Raw genomic sequence first — 22,419 nt, forward strand, 5'->3', positions numbered from 1 at the left:
TGTTATAAGTGTTAGAGTTGGGATTCAAATCCTCATTTAATTCCAGAATCTATTTTCTCAACTGTTGGGCTATACTGCTTAACATAAAAATACCTGATAGACAAAACGTAATTGTTATCTCCTGTTATTACCCATTTCATTTTTTATAGCTTTGAGCATTCCCTCTTCTCAAGTATTAGTGTTATCATTCTGTCCTTGAAACTTCTTTTTTTTTGTTTATTTTTTTGGCACCTGGGATCGAACTTGGGACCTTACACTTGAAGGTAGGTGGTGGAACCACTGAGCTAAATCCCTAGCCCTTGTAACTTCTTTTTAGCTGGCAGTTCTCATGTTCCCTTCCTTAGACATACTGTTAATCTTCATCCACGTGAATGTAGGGCAGGATAGGCATCAAAATTCTTATCAGTCCCTCTCTATTACCTTTATTTTTCTACGTGCAGTAATAAAGTATCCTTGTATTTTCATTATTTATTATGTTCTTTCTTCTGCCAAATAATCCATAGTGTAGAATTTGTAGATACAGTGTAGCTTTTTTAGGGGGGTGAAGAATTAGGCTTTCATTTGAATTTTTTTGTGTTTCAATAAGGGGCATTGTGTACATGGGGAATTTGATTTATTTTCCAGTATAGTAATTCATGGTTCTAGAGATAGATTATGTTGTGTTAGGTTTTTTCCTTATAAATGATAAAAATCCATTATATTCTAAACAATTGCCTTTTTGTATTAAAAGAATTAATAATATAAGAGATAATTGTATATATACAATTATATATTTATATATGTATCATATATTCTTTTTTATTTTTGATACTGGGGATTGAACCCAGGGCTTTGTACATGCCAAGCAAGCACTCTACCTTGGACTATAGCCCTAGTCCCATTTTTAAAAATTAATAGTATTTTATTTTAAATTGTATTTCTGTGTGTGTATTAATGCCCTATTATCTGGAGTGGTAGAGAAATGATGTTATATGGGTATATTATTTTTCAACTAGTTTAGACTTAAGCTCTCAAGCTCAGAAATGACAAAAATTAAAAAAAATCACTTTAGACTTTTCCATTTAAAATAATATTCACAGCCTTCAGGGCATAGGGCAGTAATGGTGAATCTATGGCATGAGTGCCACAGTGAGCTGCTTGCATTGTTGAAAGTGCTAAAACATTCACCATCACCGGCATAAAGAAAGAATATAACTTGTATGGAGGTAGGGGAGTTAGTCTCCCATACTGATAACCAAATTATTCTACTTTTGTCCAATATAGCTTCTTTATACTGACTCAGAAACCTTTTATATAGATAATATTGTCCAATAGACAACAATATGTTCTGGGCTTATCTTATATACCTTTTGTCCAGACCTGGAATAGTCATTTTCCTCAAGAAGCCCTTGTTCCTTTCTGGAGGCAGTAGTATTTAGATACCACAATCTGGATGCTAGGAGTGTAGCATGTCCTTAAATCACATGTCCTTAAATCACATCATTTGTTTATTGATAATTTAGTCATTGTTATGAACATTAATTTTGGTACCGAGCTGTAAGGTAGTGTCCCCAGTGCTACTGAAATTTCTTTTCACGTGTTTGTTTGCCGTGCCTTATATTAAAGGATTCTAACTCAGCTGTGGTCATTGTGTATGTATATTTCCCTGTGCCTCAGCCCTCTTTATTGTTCCTGGGGTTTGTTTTCTCATTTGCAAGACTTTTTAGCCTGCTACCTTCACTCAGCTCTAAGCTCTTCTGCCTTTTTATATCCTTTATTCTCTGACTGACTCTAGGCAAAGGGTTATTAGAAGATATAATCACATCTTAAAATATTATATATTAAAGTCAGATGGGAAGGAAAGTCTACTCTTCTAAACATCGAAGTGATTTTCATTTCTCTTAAGTTTGAAGATTTGTTTTGGCATTGTGGTAGTGAAGTTTGTCTTTGTTCTTATGAAATACTCTTCTCTCTTGTTTCTTCAAATCCTTGCTTGTCTTATGGAATTCTTTTTTTTTGGAACCAGGGATTGAACTCAAGTCTTTGTAATTGCAAGGCAGGCAGCAGAACCACTGAATCCCTGGCCCCTGGAATTCTGATTCATGTTTCTTCAGTGGGTTTTAGTTATCCTAGTTCAGCCTTTTTGATTGCTTATTTAATTTGCAAATGTTTATTGAATACTTCCATAAGCCAAGTGTAGTTCTAAGTGTTGGAAACAGCAATGAGTAGGCTATATAAAGTTCCTGTTTTCACAGAGCATCTACTTTAGGAACAGTATTGATTTATTTGTTAGATGGGGTCTCAATGAATAGTTAAGGCTGGCTTTGAACTCACTGTGTAACCTAGGATGGCCTTGAACTTTTGGCAGTCCTCCTGCCTCAGCCTCTCAAGTGCTGGAATTATAGGCATGTGACGCTATACTTGGATTATTTTTCTTAATTTGTTAATGTTGAACAAATTTCCATGTGCTTATTTGCCCTGTGATTCTAATGTAAAGAATGCTCAAAGATTTTGCCCTTTCTTTTAGTTGATTGTCTTCCTGTTAAGTTGTTTTTGTCTGATGTGATACCGTGTGTTTTATAGTCCCAGCTACTCAGGAGGCTGAAGCAGGAGGATCCATTGAGCTCAGCAATTAGAGGTTAGCTTCAATAACATAGTGAGACATTGTCTAAAAAAATAAAGTAAAATGAAAATGAAAAGACAATTACTTTAAAAAGTTTTTTAAATTGTAAGGGCTGGGGATGTAGCTCAGTGGCACAGCACCTTCCTGGCAAGCATGAGGTCCTGAGTTTGAATCCCTATACCAAAAACACCCCCAAAATTTAAAAATTGTAGCCCCCCATATATATTTGTAAGTACCTTCTCCTAGTCTCTGACTTTTAACACTTTTTTTCTTTTTTAAATGGCTGTATTGCTGTGTAGTTAAGGCTGGCCTAATAATCCTGCCTCAGCCTCCCCAGTGCTGGGATTACAGTTGTACACCACCAACCTTGGCTTAATTTTGATGAAATCCAATTTATCTGTTTTTTTCTTTATGTGCCCTGTTTATGAAATCTTTGCCTATCCCAAGTTCACAAAAATTTTTTCAAGGGTTTTTTGGGTTGTGAGACAAGGTCTCTCTATGCAGTTCAGACTGGCCTTGAACTTATTATGTAGCCCAAGTTGGACTCGAATTTATGGTGATCTTCCTGCCTTAACCTCCTGAGTGTTAGGATTACAGATGTGCACCACTATACTTGGCTCCAAGTATTTTTTGTAGTTTTAGCTCTTAAATTTCAATTCGGGGATCCATTTTGACTTTTATTTTTGTATATGATAGATATAAGGTGAAGATGGGAGTTTACCACCCCCTTTTCATTTTCTGTTTGTTTCTTTTTGATTCTCATGTGTTCAGCATTCTTGTTAAAAAGCCTGTCCTCTTTCCTTTGAATTACCTTGGCTCATTACCAAAAATCAATTAAACATACTTGTTTCAATCAATTTCTGGATTCTAATCTGTTCTATGGAGAAATATATCCTTCTATCTTAGTTATCTTAGTTTTCTAATAAGTTTTAAACTTGCATTAATGTAAGTCCTCTAGCTTTTTAAAATTTGTATTGTAGCATAAATTTTAAAATTAGCTTGTCAGTTTCTACAAAAAGTACATGCTGGAGTTTTGATTAGGCTTACATTGAATGTCATTCTGGAGAATAACCTTTTAACAGTATTGAGTCTTTCCAGTTGACAAAAAAGGTACTTTGTAGTATAATTTAAAATTTTAAATGAAAGAAGAACTTCTATTTATTTAAACAATTATACTTTTTTATTAAAATTTTATCTAGGGTAATTGTCTCACATCACCATAATAAAAATGTCTTGGACAGCTTAGTTGTGAAAATGTAATTGGTTTAATAGCATAATAAATTGTATCACAAATTTTCAGTAGTGAAAGTCAAACAGAGGTTTTAACTTGATTGAGGAGTCCCAAACCAGGTCTTGAAATGACATGATACAGTTCTGTTATGAATGCTAGTAGAATTAGAGGCAGAAACTGAATTTTTTGGGTTGTTTTCTTAAGCAAGCCTGATATTTAAGGTTTGAATAGGTATCTTTATCTGAGTGGAGAATTAAAATACTTAAATATCCAAATTAATTAGAAAACAGCTGTTCTTCAATCTAGTGATAATCATGCTTTTTCACCTGACAACATTTACATATTGTGTTTGAAATAGAGTGTAGAATAACAATGGTTTGTACTAATTGAATGGGGTAGTAGTCCATTTTTATTCACGCACACTTAAATATTGAACACCAGCTTCTTTTTTTTTTTTTTTTTTTTTTTTTTTTTTTTGGTACCAGGGATTGAACTCAGAACCTTGTGCTTGCAAGGAAGGCGGCGGCACCACTGAGCTAAATCCCTGGCACCAGCTTCTTAACAGATACAATTATTGGACTTAATGAGAATAAGAAATTAAGATATTCTAAAATCACCTGAGGGCTGGGGATTTAGCTCAGTGGTCCTGCTGCCTGCCTCGCGAATGCAAGGTCCCGCATTCCATCCCTGGTACCAAAAAAAAAGAAAAGAAAAGAAAAAGAAAATACTTCTGAATTTATCTGCCTTGCTGTACTATGTCTCCCTGTTATCCTGGTCCTTTCTATTTCTGCCCTTTCTGGGCCAGCTGATTTTTCTCTTCTGTTCCTTCTTTTCTGTTGTACTACCAGGAATCTGCATTTTTTGTTGTTGTTTTTTGCAATTACTACTGTTTAGAGTATTGGTCTTTTTCTTAAAGTTTAGTTTACTTGCTTGTCTTATTGATAACCATGCTTGAATATATTTTTTGGAGCATTTAAAAATAATGGAGTTTTAAAGAAGTGGCTTAAGAACGTTTTTAGACAATAAAGTTGTCAGTAGGAAGGTTCTCCAGAACAAGTTGGATCAAATTTAATCTTAATTTTTTTTAGCAGAATTATCTATCTGAAACTGTTAAATCCTGAAACTGTTATAGCAGCCATCACTCGAGTACCTATTTTATGATATATTTTTATATAATGCTGTCTCTAATCCTTGTAGTCTGTGGTAGTCTGCACAATGACTTATTGTCTTCCTTTTAATAATGAAACCTAAGGCAAATAGTTAATCTTTCCAAGGTTTGGGTTAAAGTCAAGTTTCTCTGACTCCAAAATTGTACCTAGTTTACCTTTGAATTTTAGTAAGGCATTTGTAGCATTCATGAAATCATGAATAAGATGAAGAAATGCAATTTGACATTAAAGATGGTTGGATAAAAGTTTTTCTAGTATAGTTTCAAGTTGGGGATTGTGATACCCCTACCTTGTCTTTGTTGCCTACAATTGCTTTTGCTATTCTAGGTCTCTTCTTGTTCCAGATGAATTTTTGAATTGTTTTCTCCAATTCTATGAAGTACACTGTTGGAATTTCAATTGGGATTGTGTTGAATCTATATAGCAGTTTTGGAATTATGGCCATTTTCATTATATTGATTCTTCCTACCCAGGAGCAAAGGGATGTCTTTCCATTTTCTGATATCCTCTGCTCTCTTCATAGTGCTGTAGTTTTCAGAGTAGAGGTCTTTGATTTCTTTTTTAGGTTGATTCCTAGGTTTTTCTTTCTTCTTTGGGGGGAGGGGATGCTGTTGTAAAAGTTGCTTTTCCAGTTCCTCTCTCAGTGAGTCTGTTGTTCATGAACAGGAAGACTGTTGATTTTTGTGTGTTGATCGTGTATCCAGCTACTCAACTGAATTTGATTAAGCCCAGAAGACTTTTGGTGGAGTTCTCAGGGTCTTCTGTGTAGAATATCATGTCATGTGCAAATAACGACAATTTAATCATATCGCAGCAATATATGTGCACCCATGTTTATATTGGCATGGTTTGTAATAGCTAAAACTTGGAGAGAGCCCATTTGCCTATTAACTGGAGAGTGGATAAAGAAAATGTTTCTTTTTAAATACATGGAGTACTATTCAGCCATAAAGAATAAGAAATTTGAGACATTTATAGCTAAATGGATGCACATTGAGACCATACTGTTAAGTGAAATAAATAGGATACACATGTGTAAATACCATGTAGTTTGTCTGGTGTGAGAAACTGAAAGAGTAAAGATCAAAATGTATAATAGATAATGTGAAATAGGAAGAAAAGGTCCAAAGGGGGAGGGGAAGAGGAAGGGGTAAGGGAAAGGAAAGAAGGGAAAGGAATAAATATGAAATAGGAAAAAATGGAAACAAAGTCCTTGTAAATTGGAAGGGGTAGGAGGGTTGAAAGGAGGCAGGAGAATGAGGAAAAAAATAACCAAGATATATCATGTAGAGGCACAAATTCCCAATGATAAATGCCATCATATTGTACATTAAAAATGTACCAGTAAACTTATTACAAAAATCTTTCTAATTTATTAGTATGAACCTATACTAATATATCACATGATGTTCCAAAGGGTTCTACCTTTAGTCCTAATTTATGATACCGTAGACGACAACAGCCCTGCAATGTGGTTAAAACTATTTGAGCTTAGGATGGAGGGAGCCTTGGCTGCATTGCAGTTAAAGTGGAAAGGACTTAAGGACAGTGTTAGGTTACATTGGGCTTATGGGCTAACAATAACTGTGGAGTTGTGGGCAATTTAAAAGATAGGGTAAACTTACTGTACATTATGATGGAGCAATCATGTGGATGTTTCAATAAAGCAAATCTGTTACAGTGTAAGACATGTTATTCCTCTTCAAAATACTCCTCCTTGCTTGTAACACATCTGTTACAAGATGTAACAGACACTTTCTGAAGCAATTCTGGAAGTCCTCTTTTGTGAGTATGTTTATGCTGTTGTGGCTGCCTTAATGTCCTGAATTGATTCAAAACATTTATCTTTCATGGTCATTTTGAATTTGGGGAAGAACCAGAAGTCACATAGTGCCAGATCTGGTGAGTAAGGTGCATGAAGAGACACTGTTTTTATGAGCCTTTTTGTTGAATGGCACTCAGCTGCAGCTTTCACCATATTTTTTATCACACTTTGTAAAGACACAAAAGAGGACTTCCAGAACTGCTTCAGAAAGTTGTCAAGAATAATACGACATGTTCATAGTAAGGTGGAATTTTTTGTAGGACTTACTTAATAGCAGTGTGTCTTTTACTGTGAATATTTTAAAATATTCACTATATATTTTGATATTTTGATCATACAGTATATTAAGGAAAATGAGATTTTTACTAGGGACTGCTGGTCTTGTCTATATCAATGTCACATTTTATGTAGAATTTTAGTTAATGTAAGCATGAGAAAAGAACAACTAGAATTTACATATTAGTATTCTGAAGAACATTTAGAAAATAGAAAATTCTGTAGAATTTAGAAATTTCTGAAGAGTTAGGAGGTATTTCATTTGGAGAAGAAAGGAGAAAGTGTGTGAAATGTCAGAAATTTCCTCTCTGACTCTAGAGGGTAAACTAAAAATCTTAAAGAAGCACATTTAGCATTGTTACTATAAATGGGTATTTCTAATAGTTTAAGCTGGTTAATCATACAAGGAAAGGGTGGGAAGATAATCTAAATCATCTGAACAATGAAATCAGCTGTTCTGTGAGGCAGTGAATGCAGTTATCATATTACATTCTCATGAAAGTCACATGATCACCTGTCTGCTGTTGTAGGAATGGATTCTCTGTGAATCAGGATTTGGTGGCTTTCAAACTATTTTGACATCTTCAGTAGGAAGTACTTTTTTTTGTGTGGAAACCAGTCTAAATGTATTTATATCTGAAAAATACCATGAAATCATGAAATAACACAATATTAAATGTGGTCCTAATGTTTTCTGTTGCATCTTATTTTGAAAAGATAGGTCATTGATTACTAATTGATTTAACAGTTCACTTATACAGTTTGAAATACAGTGGACTAGAATGAGTCTCTGGAATCCGTACAACACTATGATCCTGTGATTGTTCCTACTACTAATGTTAAAAATTAGACCCAGGGAGCTCCACACTACAGATGTTTGATCATCAACCCCTAGAAGGGTTGAAAATGGAAAAATGTGTGTGTGTGTGTGTGTGTGTGTGTGTGTATAAAACTTACTGCCGTCTTTGCTGTCCCTGTCATCTCCTCCCCCACCAGGCTTTACTGTTGTTTCTTCTTTTTCTTTTTTTGGTACTGGAGATCGAACTCAGTACCTTGTGCTTGTGAGGCAGGTGCAGTGCCACTGAGCTAAATCCCCAGCCCGTTTCTTCTTTTTCTTAATCCTGTTTTACCCTTTTGAAGAATCTTAGTTTTTCCTTATCTTATCCCCCCTCCCCATTTAATATTTAATGCTAGTTTATTCTTTCACTTAATTTTTTTTCTGAATTCCTTAGTACGTCAGGTATTTTACATGAACATGTCATCTTTAGATTAAAAGGAATTGGCTTGCTTACTTGAAATTCAACATCTTAATTGTTATCTTCTATATGAAGTAATATGACACTTAATTGCTTAAGAGGGTTATAAAAGAAAATCCTTAAGGTTTTTCACTTTGGTTCGCTTTGGTTCACAGTTGAAAAGTTTTTCTGTGTAAACTTAGCTAATGCAATTAAAGCTTAGAACAGGTTTATCTGAGTAAATCAACAAGGTAAAAGGATACAGTGTCTTGTTGGGAGTGCAGACTTGGTGCAACCACTATGGAATATGGAGATACCTCAAATAGCTGGGATTAGAGGTTCCATTTGATCCATCCATCCCTCTGCTGGGTATCTTTCCAAAAGAATATATCACAGTGATATATGCACACTATGTTTATAACAGCACAGTTTGTAATAGCTAAAACTTGGAAACAGCCCATTTGCCCATCAGTTGGAGACTGGATAAAGAAGATGTGGTTTGTCTATAAAGTATCTTAAAGCTGTTAAAGTCACGTGTCTTTGGTATTATAAAAAGTGAAATGAGATTATGTAAAGTGGAACAGTTTTCTCTTATACTAAAGAATTATGACTATCTTAAGTACTGTGGAAAGACTGAACAAAATATTTGGCTTTTACATGCCATATCTGTTTGATCCAATATTGTAAGTGATTGGTAATGTTAACCCAGTTACCTGCATTTAGACTACTGTTTGTATGTGATTAGTATTCTCCAGTTATATTTCCCCTTCCTCTTTGAGGAATACTAAGTATAATTCAATGTGTAGATTTATAGCAAATAATAGTCTTTTTTAGAATTGGGCCAGGGATTTAGCTTAGAGGCAGTGTACCTGCATTACAAGCGCAAGGTCCTGAGTTCGATCCCCTGTACCAAAAAATCAACAGCAGCAGCAACAAAAAAATCCAGGAAAGACTGGAGGGTGATAAGTTTTAGAGCACAGAGAGACTGTAGTTTATTAGCTGAGAATTTTTGAAAACATATTTTAATAAATTGCTAATTCTGGGAAAATCTAAGTAACTTAAAAATAATTATTTTTTGTGTTGAAATATTTTAAGACCATTGAAGTGAATTATGTGTCCATTTTATGAGCAAAGAGATTTGAATGGAGCAATAAGAAAATTATAGGTATTGCTGGCTGTGGTAGCACAAGCCTGCAAATCCAGTGGTCTAAAGCAAGAGGATCACATGTTTGAGCTCAACCTGGGCAATTTAGTGACTTAGCAAGACTCTGTCTCAAAAAATAAATAAGTAAAAATAAAAAGGGCTGGGAATGTCGCTTAGTGCAGAGGCCCTGGGTTTAATCCCTAGTACCAATATATATATTTAAAAAGATGCAGCTTTTCATTGCCTTTTAATTAAAACCCAACCAACATACTCTTAATTCTTAGAGTACCATTTCAGCATATGTGTTCCAGTCTTTTTTCTTGTTTATTTATACATAGATAACATCATGTTGTATATTATTTTATTTTATTTCATTTGGTTACCAGGGATCAAACTCGGGACCTTGCACTTGAGAGTTGGTAGAACCACTGAGCTAAATCCCTGGCCCTGTACATAATTTTATATCTCATTCTTTTCATTTTTTTTATGACATTGACATTATTCTGTTGAATGGATGTACCTACCATATTTAATAGTTTTCTTCCTTTCCTCTTCTACTTCTCTTCTCTACCCTCCTCCCCTTTTTCTAAGAGATGGGAGTCTTGATATGTTGTCCATGCTGGCCTCAAGCTCCTGCACTCAAGTGATCCTCCTTTCTCAGCCTCCCAGATGACTGAGATTGGCAATAATTTTTAAATCCAGTGATATGCAAGCCAAGGCATCTGGGTTTCAGGAACTGTTCAGATTCTTTTTCTCCACTGGGATCATATTCTAGTGATTGAAATAGGTCTTTTCTTGGATCTTGAACATCTTTAAACAAAACCATTTTGGTTGCGGTAAAATTTGATGCAGACTGCTTTATTGCTTGACTTACGGTTTACGTCTTATCAGATTTAGCACTGTACAGTGTTTTCTTTGTTAGAGGAATGTAGTAGGATACAGCTTGATGCTTAAAAATATTTTAAGTTATTACATGTTCTCTCATTCATGTCAAAATTAGGGAAAAATACCTAAGACTTACTGAATCATTTATACTATTCTTATTTTTTTCCTTTTGTATTGCTGTTGCTTAATTCAGACATTTTGAATAAGGGATGTGAGTAATTTTTCCCTTTGGATGTCAAACATAAAAAGTGACCATTGCATTACATAGTCTCCCTTTGTTCTTATTTAAATGAAGGTAACATTATATGGAATGTATGCAGTGGTTTATGAAGACTGATGTACTGAAACTCTCAGTTGCTAACTTTTAGAAGGTTAGCATTGTTTTTTTTGTTTTGTTTTTTGTACCAGGGATTGAACTCCAGACTTTGTGCTTGTGAGGCAGGCAGGAGTACCACTGAGTTAAATCCCCAGCCCTAGAAGATTAGTATTGTTGAAGGCTAATATTGATGTTTGTTAATTTTCCAGTGATGCTCTGAAGATAATGTGGTAGTAGGGAATGGTATGAGCTTGGAAATCTAAATTTGGAACTGAGTCAGAATTATGAGACTGGATGTTATTTGTGGTCTTTTGTGGCTATATACAGAGACATTTGATCGGTCTGTTTATTTTTAATCATGAAGTAAATACCATGAGTTTAATAATAGTCTCAATTTTTTTCTATACGTGCTAAGTATTTTTAACTTGGACTATTAGCTAATTATTATGAATTATTAATCACCATGTTAGAAAAATAATAGAGCATTTTGTGTGATGAGGGCTACTTTGATTTGTGGTTACTTGCTCTAATGTATTACTATATGCCTATGTATTTGTAAACTTTCTGGCTCTCTTCAAGATGAATTGATTTTTCTAAATATAGCAGTAGAAGCATTTTTGCAGGAAGCAGTTATTTGACCTCTCTGTTTTGTAGAATTGTAGTGTGTTCAAAGTAGTTGAGATGGATTATTACTTTTTAAAATTAACAATAAAATCAAAATGAGAACAGAGAGTAACTTGGTATACCCTGAAAAGGATCATGATTTCTGGAATTGAAAGTTTAACTCTCTTCAGACTTGGAGAGAGCCAGTCAGCCATGTGGGTGTAGACTTTATTTGAACTGTGGATCAGAGTGAGGATGAGGTTGGGAGTAGTAGAAATGCATTTAATGTTTGACTGCAGTTTATGTTGATTTTTTTTTTTTGCGATCAGGAATCGAACTCAGTTCCTTGTGCTTGAGAGGCAGGCGGCAGAACCACTGAGCCAAATGCCTGGCCCCAAAAGAACAATCTTTACTCTTTTTTTTTTTTTGAGACAGGGTCTCACTATATAGTTGAGACTGACCTGGAACTTGCTATGTAGCCCAGGCTGGTCTTGAACTCACAGTGATCCTCCTGCCTCAGCCTCCCGAGTGTTGGGATTACAAGCATGCACCACTATGCCCGGCTTGACTGCAGTTTTAAAGTGTAGCTGCATTTTTGTTTTTGTTGATTCATAAGCCTCATTTAATTAAAGTACAAATATAATGTTGAATGGCATGAGCATTTTGTAAGTGCATGCAGGTAGTTTGGTGGAAGGTAGGGACGGGGTGAAGATAGAATTAGCAGAAAGTAAGAACAGAAGGATCTTGTTACATATTTATCTTTTTACATTACTGAGGATTAAGCCCAGGGCCTTGTGCATAGTAGGCAAGTATCCCCAGCTCTTCTTTAATTAATTAATTTTTTGATTCTGAGGATCAGGACCTTGTGCTTGTGAAGTAGCAGCATCACTGAGCTAAATTCCTGGCCCTATTTTTTGAGACAGGGTCTTGCTATGTAATTCAGGCTGGCCTTGAACTCTCAATGTAGCTCAAGATGACCTTGAACTCATGATCCTTCTGCCTCAACCTCAGGTGCTGGGATTACAGGCGTGTGCTGCAATATTTGGCCATTCTTTTGGTTTTTTGAGACAGAGTCTCCCTGTGCAGTTCAGGCTGGCCTTGAACTCAGTGTGTAGCCCAAGCTAGTCTCAAACTCATGGCAGTCCTGCTTCAGCCTCCCAAGTGCTGGGATTTCAGGTATGCACCATTATGCCCAGCCTTTTATTTATTTTAAATTGATGGATAATATTTTTATCATGTAGAACATGATTAAATACATATACATATAGAATGATTGTTTCCTTTTCTCATTCATCAGAGCCCTTTCCTACTTGTACAATGATCAATAGCCATGACAAATACTAAGGTGTTAAGTGGGAAAAGCTACTTAACAGTGAAAATACAAGCAGAAATAAAGAGCACAGAGAACAAAATTTCTTCATGATTTTAAACAGGAAAGTGAGATAATTGCACATATCCCCTTTCCAGCATATTTTCTACCCACCTTCAAATTATCAGATGTCATTTCTTTGACATAAAGGCTCTATAGGTACTTGTCCCTCAAAATGATTCTTTACTTTTAATGATATGAGACTCAAATCAGTGCTCATTTTCTCTTTCTGCCATGGATTCCACTAATACTGTTAAATCTATGATGAAGCTAGTCTGGAGATGTCATGAGAATGAACAAATACTGGTTTTAACTTATTATTTATTGTCAGAAGAAACTATATCCTCATCATAGAGAACTTTGAAAAAATATGGAAGAAATGTATAAGCCATAATTCTGTTACAGATAAATAATTGGTACATTTTTCTAGTCTTTTTTTCTATACATTATAAAATCACCTCTGGTTTGGCATGGTAGTACATGCTTATAATCCCAGCACCTGGGAGACTAGGGCAGAAGGATTACAAATTCAGTCCCAGCATGGACAGTTAAGTGATTTAGGGAGACCCTGTCTCAAAAGAAAAGGTTGAGGGGCTCCGGATGTAGCTTAGTGTAAAGGCCCAGTACTACGAAGGAAACAAAATAAACAAAAAAATCAGATCAGCTCTGAATTAAATAATAGTGGATCGAGGGAGAGGAAACCTTCACAGATAATCTCAGTTAAAATTGCAGGCAGCTGGCCTGTGATCCAGCACTCGGGAGGCTGAGGCAGGAGAATCGCTGAGTTCGAGACCAGCCTAGGCTACATAGTGAGTTCCAGGTCAGTCTCAACTATGTAGTGAGACCCTGCCTCAAAAAACCAAAAAAAAAAAACACACAAAAAAAGCCCCAAAATTGAGGGCAAATCATTATTATTGAAGGTGATTTATACTAGGAACCTGTGATCTCTGCTGGTTTAAGTAATAAATGTACTGATAGATATGGTATTATAATTTAGTGTGGACAATATCTAAAAGTACCTTGACTTAGTACAGTTGTCTTACATGTTTTATATGTTCTTTGGACTATTAGTCTGGTTTTTAATCTGTATATATTATAATTAACTTTATGAGATCTTATAAATAAATGAATCTGATGGTGGAAAAATAAAAGGAGGAGGAAGAATGAGGGAAAAGAAGGTAATTGAAATGTGTTATGTACATATACTAATCCCCTACATGACTGTAATCATTATACACTGCAAACCTGTACTAATGAAAGTGGGGCAAAAAAAAAAAAAAGATTATGGTCATAGCCTTAAGGCTGGATTGTTAAGGGAGCACAGAGGTTAAGGGTTTATGCTTCAACCAGAACCACCCCTGGACTTGGCTAGAATAGGCTGTCATTTAATGAGCTAGAGCCACATGTAGGCCCCTTAAATGTGGTTAAGTGGTTAATAAAAAAACCAACTAGGGGCTGGGGATTTAGCTGCCTCGCCAGCTCAAGGACCTGAGTTTGATTCCCCGAACCAAATAAAAAAGGAACAAAAAAACCCAGCTAATCTGGTATATCAGTATTTGAGAGCTCAGATAGAATATGCAGTCTTATATTCTTTATATCTGATTAAAATAGTTGTGGATCATTTTGAAATTGGAAGAATAGTTCTGGGTGGTATGGCTGACCTAATCAGGAAACCTATAGATTTGCTCATAGCATATGAGAGATATAGGAAATAGCAACATTGACAGTGGTTCAGCTATTTGATAAGTAGTTTAAATAACCCAATATTTAACAGTTCTAAAAGTGGATTACCATTCTGTCAATTGTATGAATAACTTTAGAAACTCTTTTTTTGAGGGGCTGGAAATTGGCCTTCTGTGATTATATATATGCTGTTTCACTACACATTGACTCATTCACAGTTTTTATATGTTGTTTAATAGAAGTGTTGTGCTCTTTTTAAAATTAAAATTACCTAGACTATAATGGATTTTTGGGAAGAGCTTGTCTACTTGTTTCATCTATAGGGATGTGAAATACTAATTTATTCTATAACTTAATTTATAAACAAAATTATTGCTTGTTAACTGTCATTTTGTTTTACAGTTTCTCTTCAGCAACGAGTAGCAGAATTGGAAAAAATCAATGCAGAATTTTTACGTGCGCAGCAGCAGCTTGAGCAAGAATTTAATCAGAAGAGAGCAAAATTTAAGGAGTTATATTTGGCCAAAGAGGGTAAGTTCCTAAGTCTTCTTCTAACCCCTATGCTAAACTCTCTTAAAATTTTAAGTTGTTTTGTAGTACAATATTAATTTTTTCCTTAAATAATTCTTGGTTTTATATGTTCTTACATTGTAGAGCAAAAAAATACTATTTAGAGGCTAGAGTTAAGAATGCAGTCAAAACACAAATGTATAAGCCTATAATCCCAGTACTTGTGAGGCTGAGGCAGGAGAATTGCAAATTTGAGGTACGTGCTACTGGGCTGTGTAGTAAATTCAAGGCCATCCTGAACTGCAAGTGGTTCTGAATTTTTGCATCACAATTACCTGTGGGCTTTATTAAAACAAAGGTGTGCCCCACCCCCAGAGTTACTAAGTCCCAAAATTTGTATTTTAAGCAAATTAACCAAGTGAGGCTGATATTATTGTTTCAAGTACTACACTTGGAGAAACACTGACCTAAATTACATCTTGTATTTGAAAGTCTAAAAAGTAATTTGGTCAGAGTTCTCTGCAATGAAAATATGCATGTAAATTTCTTCTATATTGTGATGTTATTCCATTTATTAGAAATGTGTAATCACACTGTTTTTCACACATTTAAAAATTATTAGAATGTAAAAATGACTGGAAATAGTTTTGTGTTTTTGTGTTTCCTAATTAAGACTTAATCTTTATTAATATTGTATATGGATAGAAAAAGATAGGCTTTAGCATAAGTTCTATTGCAGTTTTTATTTTTAAGTAGATACGAGCACTGAGAAGCATTGACCTCCTAAATAAATAGGAACAAAAGTTTTATTATAGCAATTATTTATTTCTCTTAACTTTCTGAATTACATAGTATTGTAGCTTAAATTTTTTTTCTTTTTTTTTTTTGTTCTGGCAGCTACCTACTCAATTAGGTCTTTCTTTTATTTTGCTGAAAGCAGACTTTGTATCACCTGGCCTACTAAAAGATTTGTTACACAGTTATTCTTTTTAAAAAAAATTATTGGCATAGATATTTATTTTGCATTGCTGGAAATTGACTTGTTTGGTCTCATGAGGTTTAATTTTATCTGGGAATCAAATTTATATAAATAAAAATTATGTTTAAAAGGAGAAACATACTCTATTTGAAAGAGGAGAGAAATGAGATAGACTTGTTGGAGTAAGGTAGGGAGCTGGGTACTGGTACTCGATGGTCTTTGTTCTTAACCCTTGTTATTACATGGCAAAAAAAGATCCTCCCTCTGAAATTTGTTATAACTTGATGGCTATTTCAGGATCTGAGACCCCTGATTTGGCCACTGATCCTCTCCCTATCACCTATGTGCAAATACTTGGGCAAACTTATTTAGTCCTTCCTTATCCTGCCAAGGTGCTCTCTCTAAAATTTATGATGGGCCTTACATACAAGGCCGATTTAGCAATTAGTAAAGGGACGCATGTACATTTTAGTGAAGTAACATGGTGACAGAATTTGTGTGTGTGTTTGTGTGTGTGTATGTGCGTGTGTATGTGAAGGTGTGAGTATGTATTTTATATACCAAGTGAGTTTTCTGTAATAGAGCTCCCTCCTCACTTTTTCTGTTTTGTACTTAACTGGAGGTAGAGAGGAGTGAACTGAGGCCCGGGCACCAAGTGGGGCCAAGCTGCTTGTCAGCTCTCCTCTTAATTGTGCTCTCTCTCAATTCTGACCCCACCCCGTTGTGACTATTTCTAGTTAGGATATTCCAGAAACCACACTTAGGCCCTTACCTTTCTTTGCTTGTCCCCCAACTTTACCTACAGAACCGAGGAGTGCTGAGCTACATTTCCAACATTTAAAATTTAAAAAAAATTTTGTTACAGGGTCTTGTTAAGTTGCCCAGGTTGGCCTTGGAACTTGTGATCCTTCAGCTTCAGTCTCACATGTTGCCAGGATTAAAGGCATTTACTGTTATAAACGGTGTGCTAGAAGTCACTAGGACATAGGCTTTGTGTGAGAAAAAGCTTTATTCCTTTCTGTGTGTGAACAGGGATTGAAACTGTGGGCAGATTTCAGCAGCTTTATGTGAGAAAGGACTGAGATGCTGAATAATTTTCCGCAGCTAGCAAGGAGAGAAACCAAGTTTATACAGGTTTTTTGAAGGGGGCCTGTGCTCTGGAGTGGAATGTTTATGATTGAGGGTCCAAGGACAGTCAGCACAGGTGTGCATATAATACTGGATTCTCTGATGCTGAGGAGATGTTTATTTTGTACTAAATTTTCCTTATGGGCTTCTGTTCTCTTTACTGAGAGTAGCCTGTTGTTTGGTGAGGGCTGCATGTTCGCGCAGAGGATCTCATTCAGGCCAGTCATAACATCTCCTGTTATGCCTAGTGATACTGATACTTTAAATTGTCCCTCTTATTTGATACTACAGAGGAAATTTTCCTCAACATTTGCAAGGAGCCATAGTAAAATTAAGGATGAGGTGGAAAGCCTTTTGTTAAGTAGGACAAAGGTATGTTGAAGAAGAATCTACTTAAACATCCCTCCTGTATATCAGAAAAGAATATTTATCAAATTTGAGGATCTAGAAGTTGATTCCTTTAAAACAGGTGTCCATGAATCCTATGGGAAACCGTTGCTTCCTCGGGTATAGTGCCTCACTTTGAGAAAACATTGCTTTGGAATGTTGTTATTTAAGAATATTAAGTTACTACTGATGGATGACAAAGTTGAGTGGGTTTTGAATTTAAGGTATGAGTTAGGTTGGGTGAAATACATCCAGATCATACCCTATGCACCTTGTCATGAAATTTAACCTTAATCACACCAGTTAAAAAAGGAATAAAGTGCAAAATAATACATTATACTTAGTAAGAGTAAAGTCTAGCTGCACAAAATTTTAGAGTTACATATATGTTTATAGGATTATGATTTAAAAATATATATAATAGTGGTCAAAGAGGTTTGAGAGCCATTTTCCTATAGGATGGAAATTTTTTAGACATGCATGTACACTCTGCAAGACATTGTGGAGGTTGGCACTAAGGAGATAGGATTGCTGTCTTCAGGGAAGTATAGACTACTGCCAGGCAAGGTGGTGCATGCCTGTAATCCCAGCACACGGGAGGCTGAGGCAGGAGGATTGCTGTGAGTTCGAGACCAGCCTGGGTTACATAGTGATTTCCAGGTCAATCTCAACTACATAGTGAGACCCTGTCTCCAAAAAAAAAAAAGTATAGACTACTGGGATAGATCATAATGTTGCATAATATTGTTGTTGAGTATATATGTTAAATGTCATGGGCAGTAAGTCTTGTCGGGTTCTTTCATATGTTGGTGTTTGTTACTTTTCTGTTACGGCTTGTGTCTAGATGTATCCCCAAAGCCTTGTGCAGTCATGGGTGGGCTTTTTCAGAGGTGGCTGGATCTAGAAGGTATAATGTTAAGATTAAGGGAGTGTGATTACTAAATTAGTCCACTGATTGGTTTGGCACCCACCCTAAGTTGGGTAGTTTAAATAGAATATAAAAGGGCCAGCAAGAAGCTGCTATTGTCACTTGTGCCTTCTGCCTTCTGTCTTCTGCAGTGCCCTGCTGCCATGCCACCCTGCCTTAGAGCCAGCCAACTATGAACTGAAACCTCTGCAAACTGAGCCAAATAAACCTTTTCTCCTTTAACTTTGGATATTTTGTCTCAGTAATGAGAAAAATTAACTAAGATGCCTTTTCCTGAAACCTTTTTGGTGCTGCTAGAGTTCAAACCTAGAGCTTTGCACATGTTAGGCAAATGCTTCACCACTGACTGAGCTATAAGCCCAGCCCTTTCTTTCCCTTTTTAAATTTGATTCCACCTTGATTTGTCAGGGTACTGCTTTAAACTCTGTGCAGTGGTATGGTCTTTTTATCAGAATGACCTGTTGTATAAGGTCATGATAGTGTTTTCTCTGATAACCAGTTCAAACCCAAAATGATATTGGCTAAGCTTATCCTTATTTTTTCCTTTACCTTGCATACCAATACCTTTGTAACTCAATCATCCTTTCTGTAGCTGTCTTTTAGTTTTTATTTATTCAGTAAATTCAAGTTAATCTTGTACACAGCTTGTTTGATTTCATGTTTTTTTCTGTCTCCTAATAAAGCTATTAAGGTTTCTTCTATTTTCTCATTTTTTTTTCAAATTATAAAATTGCCTTTCTGTAAAATTCTGAAAAAAATGAAAATGACTAAGAACCTCTTATTTCTGATATGCATTATCATTTGTAGGTTTATGTCTGAATTACACAGCTCATACTGTAGGTTAGTTAAGAAAACACACTTCATAAGTTAAAGATACTTTGGTGCCATCTAGTCCCAATAAACACTCTTTGGTGTACTAATGAATCTTTTTTGTCTGAAGTTTTCAGTAAACTTAAGCTGGCCATAGAGAACAGTTAAAGGAGCTTTTTACATAATTTGAAAATGAGTGCTGTGATCCTTTTTGAGAATTTTTGTGACATCCCTAAATACAGTGAATAAATAGTATATAAGTCAGTGGTGATAATTTAGTTTCTGTTGACTCCTTGCTTGTATCATAATAAAATCTAATGCTTTCTTCTAAAATGGCAGCTAACATTATTACACATACTCTAAAATATGTACTCAGTCTTTTATACTTGTCACAGGTGTTAACAAAATAAGCCATGGTATCTATGTGCTCAGCAGTTTTTTATCTTTCAGCAAACCAGGTCAAGGTAACCCTGAGAGTTCACTTTTTTTGTCCCTTGCAGGGAGAGCGTTTACTTTAACGTTGTAAGAGTTGTGCTTCCATTTATTGTATTTGGAGAATAGATGAGATACATATGCAAACAGTAATGAGGAATGCTCATAAAAGAAATGACTTTTGATTTCTCTTACTGTTTTTACCTTAGTATCCATTTTTCCTCAGCTGACTTCAATTGAGAATGCTTAACATTTTTTAAACAAGTTTTGTTGCTTTTCTGTTGAACTTGAAAAAAGTATTTCCTGATTAACTTTGTTCTGTTAACCAACTTCAGTACGAACCTTAGCACTGCTGTAGTGTTTATGTTTTGTGTTTTAGAAATTCTTAGTCTTAGGCAGTGTGCAAGAGCCCATTATGTGAAACAAAAAACAAAAGGCCACAGAGTTCTCAGCTTGAAGGAAAACAGAAAAAATAGAACTCATGTTAATCATCACAAAACAATGAAGTTTTATGTGATGTTAGAAGGACTTTATACATAGTTATGATTTTATAGAGCTATATAAATGCTAACCAAAAAAAAATTTTTTTTTTGATTTTTTGAGATAGGGTCCCACTACGAAGTTGAGATTGACCTGGAACTTACTGTTTAGCCCTGGCTGGACTCAAACTCACAGCAATCCTACTGCGTCATCCTCCCAAGGCTAATCAGAATTTTAATATAGATGCTAACCAGAATTTTAATAGTTGAAAACTAGGTTTAGGAAGCTATGTGGCAAACATGTAAATGCACTTAGATTGGAAATAAAAGAATATATTTAAAAATAATGGTTGAAAGGGTTGGGGATTTAGCTCAGTGGTGCTGCCACGTGCCTTGCAAGCACAAGGTCCTGAGTTTGATCCGTGGTGCCAAAATAAATAAATAAAAATAAAAATGACAGTTAAGGGCCAGGGGTTTAGCTCAGCAGTACTGCTGCCTGCCTCTCAAGGGCAAGGACCTGAGTTCAATCCCTGGTACAAAATAAATAAATAAGGAATAAAAACAAGAAAAAGAAGTTAAAAAATTAAAGAACTTGGAAACAAAATACAGAAATTGTAATTAAGGTAAATGGTTTAAACTGTAGAAAAGATACAGGTTTTTAGTAAATTAGAAAACAATTGTGAGTTTTCTATCCTAGTGAGACAAAAAGAGAAATATCAAAAAACATATTAAAGACATAGAGGATGAATTGAGAGCTTCCAACACACATATAAGGAGCTCCAAAGAGAGTGCAGGGCATAGTAGAGAATATTTGAGGAGATAATGACAGATTTTATAATCATTAAAGAAAATGTGAGTCTTCCTCTTAAATACTGACTGATGTGAAGGGTAAATAACATTAAATTCAAACCTGATACATTTTAAACATTATTGCACCTGAATCAAGAATGAAAGGAGAAGAAACAATTACACTGACAGATGATATCATGTGAATACCATAATTGCCAGGAGACAATGAATTAAGATCTTTAAAGTATACAGAAAATATAACTGTTAATCTAAAATTTTTGGTTCAGCTGAGTTATTTGAGACTGAAGGCAAAATATATATTTCAGACATATAAAAACTAAGATAATTTATCATTTATCTAATCGTTAAAATAACTAAGAAATATACATTCACAAGAAGAAATGTAAACACTTAGGGGATATATAACAATAATATAGAGCACAGAAATTGATAAATATGACTACTAGGAAATACTAAAAAGGTTCAGTTCACTTTTTTAAAGGAGAAATTAACCAGTAAAATTAATGGGTAAGGCAAAAAAATTTATTAAAGGGGAGGCAAAAAATTATTAAAGGGGAAGGTTGGGAGTTAGTTGGAGTTAGGGTTTGATCTTCAGAATAACAATGGTAACAACAAATCATTGCAGGAATATAGAAGGCTACTTTGTAATAAAAGAAATAATCTACCAAAGAAATACAGTAACCAAAACAACCACAACAAAAGGGATATAGCTAAAATTATATTTTGAAAGTAAGCCTATAACTTTAAAAAATGTTTTTTTTCCTTAAGATAAGGTCTCATTATTGTAGCCCAGGCTGGGCCTCGAACTCCTGGCAACCCTCTGCTTCTATCTCCCAAGTGCTGGAATTGTAGGCATGTGCCACCACACCCAGCTGCAGTTTAAACATTTTTTTAATTAAAATCATTAAAAGACATAAAGGATTGAACAATAAATGATCTAAACATTCTACTCTCTCACCTAGGAAAAGAGTGAACCCCAAAAAGGTAGAATATAATTAATAATTGAAATTATTTAACTAAAACGTAGCAGACTCAAAATTAAAAGCATGTTTTCTGGAAGAAATTAATAAAAAAAAGAAAAAGATGTAGAAATATAAGAGTACCTGTGTGTCCATGCCAAGAAAATGTGGAAATTTATATAAAATGAGTAACTTCTTAGAAAATTTGAGTTATCCAAGTTACCCCAAATAAAAACCGGGATAAATTAATAACATAGAAGAAACTGAATTAATAGAATAGAATTCTGCTTTACAAACAATGCCATGGGTTTAGGAAGTTTTAATGACAAATTTTGTTTAATCTTCAAGGAATGGTCAGTCTCTATCTTTTATATACTATGTCAGAACCAGGCAAGAGAAAGGCTGTCCAATTTATTTAGTGGGATTTGTATTACCTTGATATCTAAACAAGATCTAACACTGGTGTAACAATATATCAATATCATTTATGATCTGAGTTTAAAATCTTAAGTTGACCTTAGTAGATAATTAAAAATCAACATTCCATGGTCAACTGGAAATATGTACTAGGAATACAAAGATATTTTTACCATTAGAACATATGTTGATGTACTCATTACATTATCTGTGAGAAAAACCAGAAAAAGTCAATAAAATTT

At 34.9% G+C, this 22,419-nt stretch overlaps 1 protein-coding gene across 1 annotated transcript in view; it reads left to right on the forward strand.

Moving 5' to 3' along the window:
- Positions 1-14,744: 14,744 nt before the first annotated feature.
- The window catches only part of Rabep1 (rabaptin, RAB GTPase binding effector protein 1), a 94,695-nt gene continuing 87,020 nt past the window's right edge, over positions 14,745-22,419 (forward strand). The window contains exon 1 of the mRNA XM_010605823.2: positions 14,745-14,869. The gene's annotated coding sequence lies outside the window, so the exon portion shown is untranslated. The remainder of the gene's footprint in view (positions 14,870-22,419) is intronic.

Source organism: Fukomys damarensis, unplaced genomic scaffold (assembly GCF_012274545.1).
Source record: "Fukomys damarensis isolate Sample0158 unplaced genomic scaffold, DMR_v1.0_HiC HiC_scaffold_13, whole genome shotgun sequence".
NCBI lineage: Eukaryota > Metazoa > Chordata > Mammalia > Rodentia > Bathyergidae > Fukomys > Fukomys damarensis.